Genomic DNA, 7,553 nt, shown 5'->3' with positions numbered 1-7,553 from the left:
CATGTGGGCATACACATTTTTTATAAGCACGTATATCAACATAAGTTCAGACGACAATTTGTTTGGAGTTGTCAATGCAACTCTGACGTGACAATAAAGTGAATTTTACTCTTTAAAAGTAAAGAGAAAGCATCTCCTTAAGAAACTACTTTCTCATGATTTTCTATTTGTACATATTGTTTGGATGGTAGAAAGTGAAAGATCAAAATTTGAGATGACAGTTTATGTGGTGGCTTCCACTTTCTTTATTTTGTGTTTAGTTGGCATGAAAAATAGACAATGAAAAGTGAATATTAAAATCTGCAACAGTAAGGAGAATCAAAAACTAATATCTCTTCTCTTAATTCACTTTACATCCACTCTCAAAATTTTCAAGAAAAGTGAAAAGAGTTAAAATAATCACGAGGCAACCCTCCCTCCAAGTTTCATTTACCTCTCAGGCACTTTCTGACCATTTCACATTTACTCTCTTGTTGCCAAATACACCTTTTAGTTTAAGGGGTGACATGCTAAACATGCTATAAATTAAGGGTAAAAAAGTAACGTTGTCGTCGATTTAGGTATAAATGTTAATAAAATAGTTTAGAATGTGTAAGTGACTACACCATCATAATACTGGGCAAAAACGCATGTGGCCACAAGAAGAGACTGCCTAAATGAAATCAGAGACACCCACGTAAATCAAAAGCCGAGAAGAGAAAAACATACTAGGAATATCTTTGATTATTTCCACTCTTCTTGCATATTCCAAATTTAACTTGGCAGCACGGCCTCTTGATAGGTTCTGTAACCACATAAAGAACAGCAAAATGTAGAAATAATTAATAACCACTAAGTAAAAGCAAATGTCTATTTAGAAAGAAGAGAGAAAAGTATAATACATTGTTACCTTAAAACACCTGCAACTTCTTAAAAAACTATAGTGCATAACTCCAAATTGCACAAGCCCATGAAAGAATAATTACCACTTTGCTCTAGTGAAAAGAGATTTTGAAATATTGATTATATATGTTTGACTCTTGCAACTGAGGACATTGAAGACTTTGGCGCGGATGATGGGAGATATGGAAATAGACGAAGATGATCTAGCAGGAGCCTACATGGAACTAAACAATTTTGCTTGATTTTATTACAAAATTAATGATAATAAACAACTATTATAGAAGAGCATACTGATTGGATTGGCCTAGAGCTATCTGCGCTACTATTGGGATCAAACTTGAGAGATGTTTGCAAATTCACATATTGCTTTTATTAATAAAAGTTAGAGGAGCAATATTTCCATAATGGTTATTTGCTTTCTCCACTTACAAAGTATATATTGAACTTTCCTCTTCTGCATAGAAAACTTCGATCTCCATTCTCTATCATGCTCTATCCATTTGTATAATTCCAGTGCAGAATTTGTTGACAATACACATCTTCATCGTTAAAACATAGGTTTTCCCTTATAAATCACCTTAAAATAGGGTAATTCTACAAAAAACACCTTTGAATTTCAATTTATAATGAGCCACCTTTAAAGTGGGTTTGTGTTGCAATCAACCACCTCTTAGTCATTTTTCGCTAAAACCCCACAAGTACCCTTCAAAAACTCACAATCAAAGCACATGACTCATTTTGTTAATGCTCATGTCTTGTTAGGATACATGTCATGTACTTTGAACATGAATTTCTTAGCTGGTTTTTTATTTTTTTAGTAAAAATTTGACTCGAAGGTAATTGATTGCTACACAAAACCATCTTAAAGTGGTTTCCATATAGATTGAAATTAAAGTGGTTCTTGAAAAATTACCCTACTTTTAAGATGTTTTTTATGGAAAACCCCTTAAAATATAAGCATTGCACTTGGAAAATAAGCTCAATGAGGGAATATAGAAAGAGACATAAAAATAACTAAGTGAAAAAAATGAAGAAATGTCTTTGGCAAGTTGAAAATTTTGGAATTTGGCTCCTAAACTGTGAGGGAAGGTAATCAATGAGACAGATATGGAAAAAGTTAACAAAACAAATGACTAGAAACTTCATAATAGCTTGGAACTGGACTCAAATGCATTATACATTTGGACAAATATTAACAATAACAAAACAAACTACATTTGGACTAATATTAATCATAGACCCAAGGGAAGTAGTCATTGTTAGGGTAGTGATAGATCCAAGATGGCTAATTAGTAATTACCCATAGGAAACAAAATAGTAGTGATTACCGAATGATTAAAGTAACTAAATGCAAACAGAGGCCTCTCCTTGGTTGTTCTGACAAACTAAAACGATAAGTCATTAACCAAAATGATAATCAAAATGAGAGTAAATAATCACAAGCAAAGTTCTATCTTAGGTTGTTTCAGAAAATTGCAAAATCCAACAAGCTCAATCTAAAGAAACATGTCTTCTATATAATAGCAAACCTCATATTATCTCATACATTAAACAAAATGATCAACTAATCTAAAATACTACATAGAAGAAAAAATCAACATAGATCCATATTATAATTTGCAACACCTAAACAACAAAATGATGATAATGACAACAACAAAATTTTGGTATAAAAACTTTGTTGTTAATATAAAGGCCTTGTTGTTGATGTAAAGGCTTTGTTGTTGCTACTACTAATATAGACAATAATCACCGCAATCATCACTAATATAGATGCTAGAAGGTGGCATTTAGATTTTCTTTTGACTTCCTACTTATGATAATTCAATGTTGAAAATAACAATAACCCATTACTAATGCACTACCTCCCATTAAGGGTTAAAGAAAAAAACGCAAAAGAACATAACACATAACATCAGTTATATGCTTTATTCATTATTTAGATATTTTGTAAAAACTATGCATAATGACTTTAATAATTAGAATTACCAAAATTTTTACACATAACATTACAATTATCAAATATTGAGATTAGTATCATAATTTCATAACAAAAGTTAGTCATATATGACTAATAATCGTTCCAAAAAGTATCATCAGATGATCTAATAAAGCAATATTCAAACAAGTCTAAAGGAGTTAGCTCAGTGTAGCCATCTATCTTCACGATCGAAAAATCCTCACTACTCACGTCAATGCTGGGGAAGCACTAGAGAGACAATGTCGATGAAGTGGGAGACAAAGGCGATGGGAAGCAACAGAGGAAGAGGAGCGGAAGAGTTAAAGGAGTCAGGGTGTAGAAGCCTCCGTCTCCACCAAGAGAAGATAGAATAGTAGGAGCATTCGTCTTCATCTAGAGGAGTTAGGTTTAGAAGTTGGAGAGGTGTTGAAGAAAAACCTAAATGTAATACTTTTAAGAGATGGAGGGGGAAGCTTCGTTGACGGCGAGAGGGGAAGGAGCTGGAGAGGGAGGATTAGAGGATTTAGCATTTAGAAGGGGAAGAGATTTGTTGCTATGAAAAGTGAAAACAAAAGACTTTGGAAGGTAATGTGGGCGTTTAGAATTAGATTATTTAGACAGTGGAGATGCATCCACGCATCCAAATGTGTTGAGTGATTTAACTCAACTTAACTAACCTAAGTTCTATTAAAAGTTATATAACTCACGTTATAACACATTTAACGTGTTATTTTAAGTGTTAAATGTACCATTGTTTGCAGTCTATACATATAAAGCAACATAACCTTCCGCGTATGAGACAAAAGTGATAGATGCATCTATGTTACAACAGGACCAAGTTGCATGTGAAAAGCACATGATCAACTAGATCTAATACTGTTAGTTAGTTATGGTGGTCTTGGGGATAAGGGTTAAGTGAAAATTAGGGGGTTATCAGTCAAAAGTGACCAAACTTAAGGGGGTGTTGTGAAATTTAGCCTTCAATTCAATTGTCGTATACTTGTATTTATCTAGCAAATGTGACACATACATATGTAACTAATGTTGATAATAATCATCGCAACCATTACCAATATATCCACCAAAAGGTGACATTTAGATTTCAGTTGAGCCCTTATGATTCAAATCAGAAGTGACGAGCCAAATATAAAGGTTATAATCTGATTTAAATCAATAAGGCTTTATCCAACAATAACTATTTTAGCACTAACACTTAGCAAAGTCCAATATTAGATGGGCATACGGCATTAATGTGCAAATGAAAATTAATTCATTTATTTAACGATCTACATTCTTTAGGAAATCATAGTTGGTATTTTATTAAGAACTTATTTTCTCTGACAAAAGAGAGCTGTTTTTTACTTCGTTAGTTGTATAAGCATATAGATGATTTGGTACGTAAATGCACAAATGATTGCATCAAAAATGTTTCTAGATAATGTGTTCATCCCTTTCTTATTTCTTACATTGAGTTGTCTGAATTTGCTCCAATTCTAGGTTAACATAGCTAAATCTGTATCCGTAAAATCTCAATCCTTCCTTCGTTTAGCCATTTTGGTCTATATAGTCAAATTCATGAACCACTTATGAAAAACCCGCGGAACAATTTGTGGAAGAAAGCTTGCGGAACAATTTATAAGAAGGGTCGATGAACATATAGGTGCTCCAACGTTATTCACAATCTATAAATCTCTCCCTCCTATTTATCCAGACTCTGCAAATAGCTTAGAACATCCACAAGAACAAAAATTTTGATCTACCATGGCTAATGAAAACCATGATGTGTATCCAATTCCAAACTACCGCAAGGTTCAAACCGAAAACGAAGATATCAAAATTACAAAGGAAGATGACACCAAAGTCATAATAGCTGAAGGGACAAAGGTAAGTGATTATGATTTCTAAGTTTAGATGCATTTAACTTGTCATTTTATCTTTCCACTCCAAAACTTTGGGATAGCAATTGTGTTGCTGTTATTCCTATCCCTATACCTCTATAAATAAAGTTTGTCTAACTGATTTTATCAACTTTAATAACTTGGATTTGCATGAGGAACAGAAAGTCATGATTTTTTACCAATATATGAAAAGACTTTAGGCCATAGTATAAAAAGACTTCCTCACTGTTCGTTGGAATTTTCGTAATCATTTATGTTGTTATGGTTTATAGATAGAACTCAAAGGAGAAGCAAAATCCTTCACAACTATTTCAATTTTTAAAGATTTTGCATTAGTTCATCTTTATATGGAGTTTACAATTTATACCATTTAGAGTGCTAATTGAAGGCAAGTCTATATTGAGTAACATCTTAGTACATTACATAATCCTTGTACACGCATATACTTGAAGTTTTCTGGAGAGCAAATAATGGAACTTGGTAATGGCATCAAAGATAGCAAGGAGCAACCAGTGGAGAACATTCAGACGGTGATGTTTCATTTTTTATTTTTTTGAACTTTTTCTGTTTGTACCAATAGAATAGGAAATGAATTGGAACAATAATATACAGTTTCATTCATTATTACATGAAATTCAACACTTACCTTTTATCTTGACAAATAGGACATTATCCAAATATTTAGGTGTATTTTAAGCATATAGGCTCAGATACAAGTAGAAAATAATGTCAATCTCTTCAGGATTACTTCTCAATCTCAAACTTTCATAAAGATTTAACTCATTCCTTACAAAACATAGGATGTATCAGAAAGGAAACTATCTAGGTGTTTTATATAAATACAGATATAATGATGAGATATAAGAGAGATAGTGGCACTAATTGTGCTAGTTTTCCATAAGGATTCAAAGCCAAGAAAAATCATAACATACCAAGCAAGAGTCAAATGTGCATCCATTATGTTCAGGACTTTACTATTGTATCCACTGATGTAAGTTGAACGTAGACAAATATCAACTGTTAGTATAACAAAATACTTTCACTAACCATCTGAACTAGAATGATTAAAGTGAAGCATGGGAGGGGCTGGGATTTTTACTATTTCAGACCGATCTAGGTCATTCTGAAAGTCTCAATAACAATTAAAATGTAGAATATTTGACCCCCTTAAAAAACCTACAGTTTCTTAAAATTATAGTGAATAACTCCGAATTGTACAAGCCCATAGAAGAATAATAAGCATTTTGCTCCAATGTAAAAGAGATTTTGAAATATTAATTTGAAATGTTTAGCTCTTGCAGGCTGAGGACATTAAATACTTTGGCATGAACGGACCAATGGAAGATATGGAAATAGATGACGATCATCTAGCAGGAGCCTGTGGAACTGAACGATTTTGTTTGATTTTATTATAATATTAATGATAATAAATAACTATTTCGTAAGAGCATACTGATTGGATTGGTTTGCAGCTATATGTTGAATCAAACTTGAAAGATTATTTACAAATTCATGTATTGCTTTTATAAATAAAGTTAGAGAAGCAATATTTACATAATGGGTATTTTCTTTCTCCATTTACGAAGTATATATTGAACCTTCCTCTTACTACATAGAAAGCTTTTGATCTCTATTCTCCATCCTGCTCTATCCATTTGTATATTTCCAGGGAAGAATTTGTTGACAATACACGGCTCCATCTTTAAATTGTTGCCGATTTACTTGGAAAATGTGCTCAAAAAGGGAATTTTATTTCTTCCTAACTAATACATGTAGAGAGAGACATAAAAGTAACTATGTGGAAAAAAAATCAAAAAATGCCTTTGGCAAGTTGGAATTTTTGGAATTTGACTCCTAATAAATCAAGGGGTGGTCATCAACAAAACACACATGGACAAATTTTAACGAAACAAACTACTGGAAACTCCTTAATAGCTTGGAAGTAGACTTAAATGCATTATACATTTGGACTAATATTAACACCGTTTTGAAGGAAATAATTAATCTACTCAAACGGACATCAAGATACAAGTAATAAGTTACTCTAATTGTAAAAATTACTCAAAAGAAAAAGGACATTTTGACGGCGTTCTTCGGGAATTACCAAAATTCTCTCCAACAAAAAATCATGGTTTCCATCGCATCAGGGGCTGTTTGGTTGTTGTTGGTAAAGTTGTGTATTTATGACACAACTTGGAAAATTGTTGTCCACCTCATCAATTTTACTTTTATATTTTTCTTTGTTTGTTTTTTATTCCATTGGAATCATAAATTGCTTGTTTGGTTTGTAAATGTAACTTTAATTGTTTGTTTGGAAAGTGTAAAAAGTGATCCCTACTCAAATGATCATATTGGTTGAAATTATTTTTTATTATTTTTTCCTGACTTCAATGTCAGCTTTCTCCTAAAATCATTTTTTTTTATGAAATCACTTTACAAGCTACGTTAGCATATGAAATCACTTTACACTATTTTCACAACTATAAACAAACAATTGAAAGTGATGAAAGCTAACATTGGGACCCACTTTTTTACACTTTCCATCCTTTTACATGGTAAAAACATACAACCAAACAGCCCCTCAGCTTTCTGCAACTTTACGCATTTAATTCCTTACCAATCAAACGATAGCCAAAACCCTAGAACTAGAAATTACGTTACCAAGATTACAACTTTTTTTTTAAAAAACAAGGGGTTTGTCGTAATTAAGCTGAAGAGAAGCTTACGATGGGGGGAATCGAGAGCCCTGAAAACCACCGAACCTTTTACCCCCACGTGCTAGCGGGACAGCGAGAGTTTGGCTCTTGATCCTT

General features: G+C 32.6%; 1 long non-coding RNA gene across 1 annotated transcript in view; it reads right to left on the bottom strand.

Annotated features, from left to right (window-relative positions):
* Nucleotides 1-7,553, bottom strand: part of LOC109841132 — a 13,360-nt gene extending 5,807 nt beyond the window's left edge. Inside the window, exons 1-2 of the long non-coding RNA XR_002247158.1 lie at nt 7,467-7,553; nt 709-784 (exon numbers count right to left, since the gene is read on the bottom strand). This is a non-coding gene — a long non-coding RNA (uncharacterized LOC109841132). The remainder of the gene's footprint in view (nt 1-708; nt 785-7,466) is intronic.

This window comes from Asparagus officinalis, chromosome 5 (genome assembly GCF_001876935.1).
Source record: "Asparagus officinalis chromosome 5, Aspof.V1, whole genome shotgun sequence".
In the NCBI taxonomy this organism is placed as follows: Eukaryota; Viridiplantae; Streptophyta; class Magnoliopsida; order Asparagales; family Asparagaceae; genus Asparagus; species Asparagus officinalis.
Note: the sequence above shows the minus strand (reverse complement) of the source record. Positions and strands in the feature narration are given on the sequence as shown.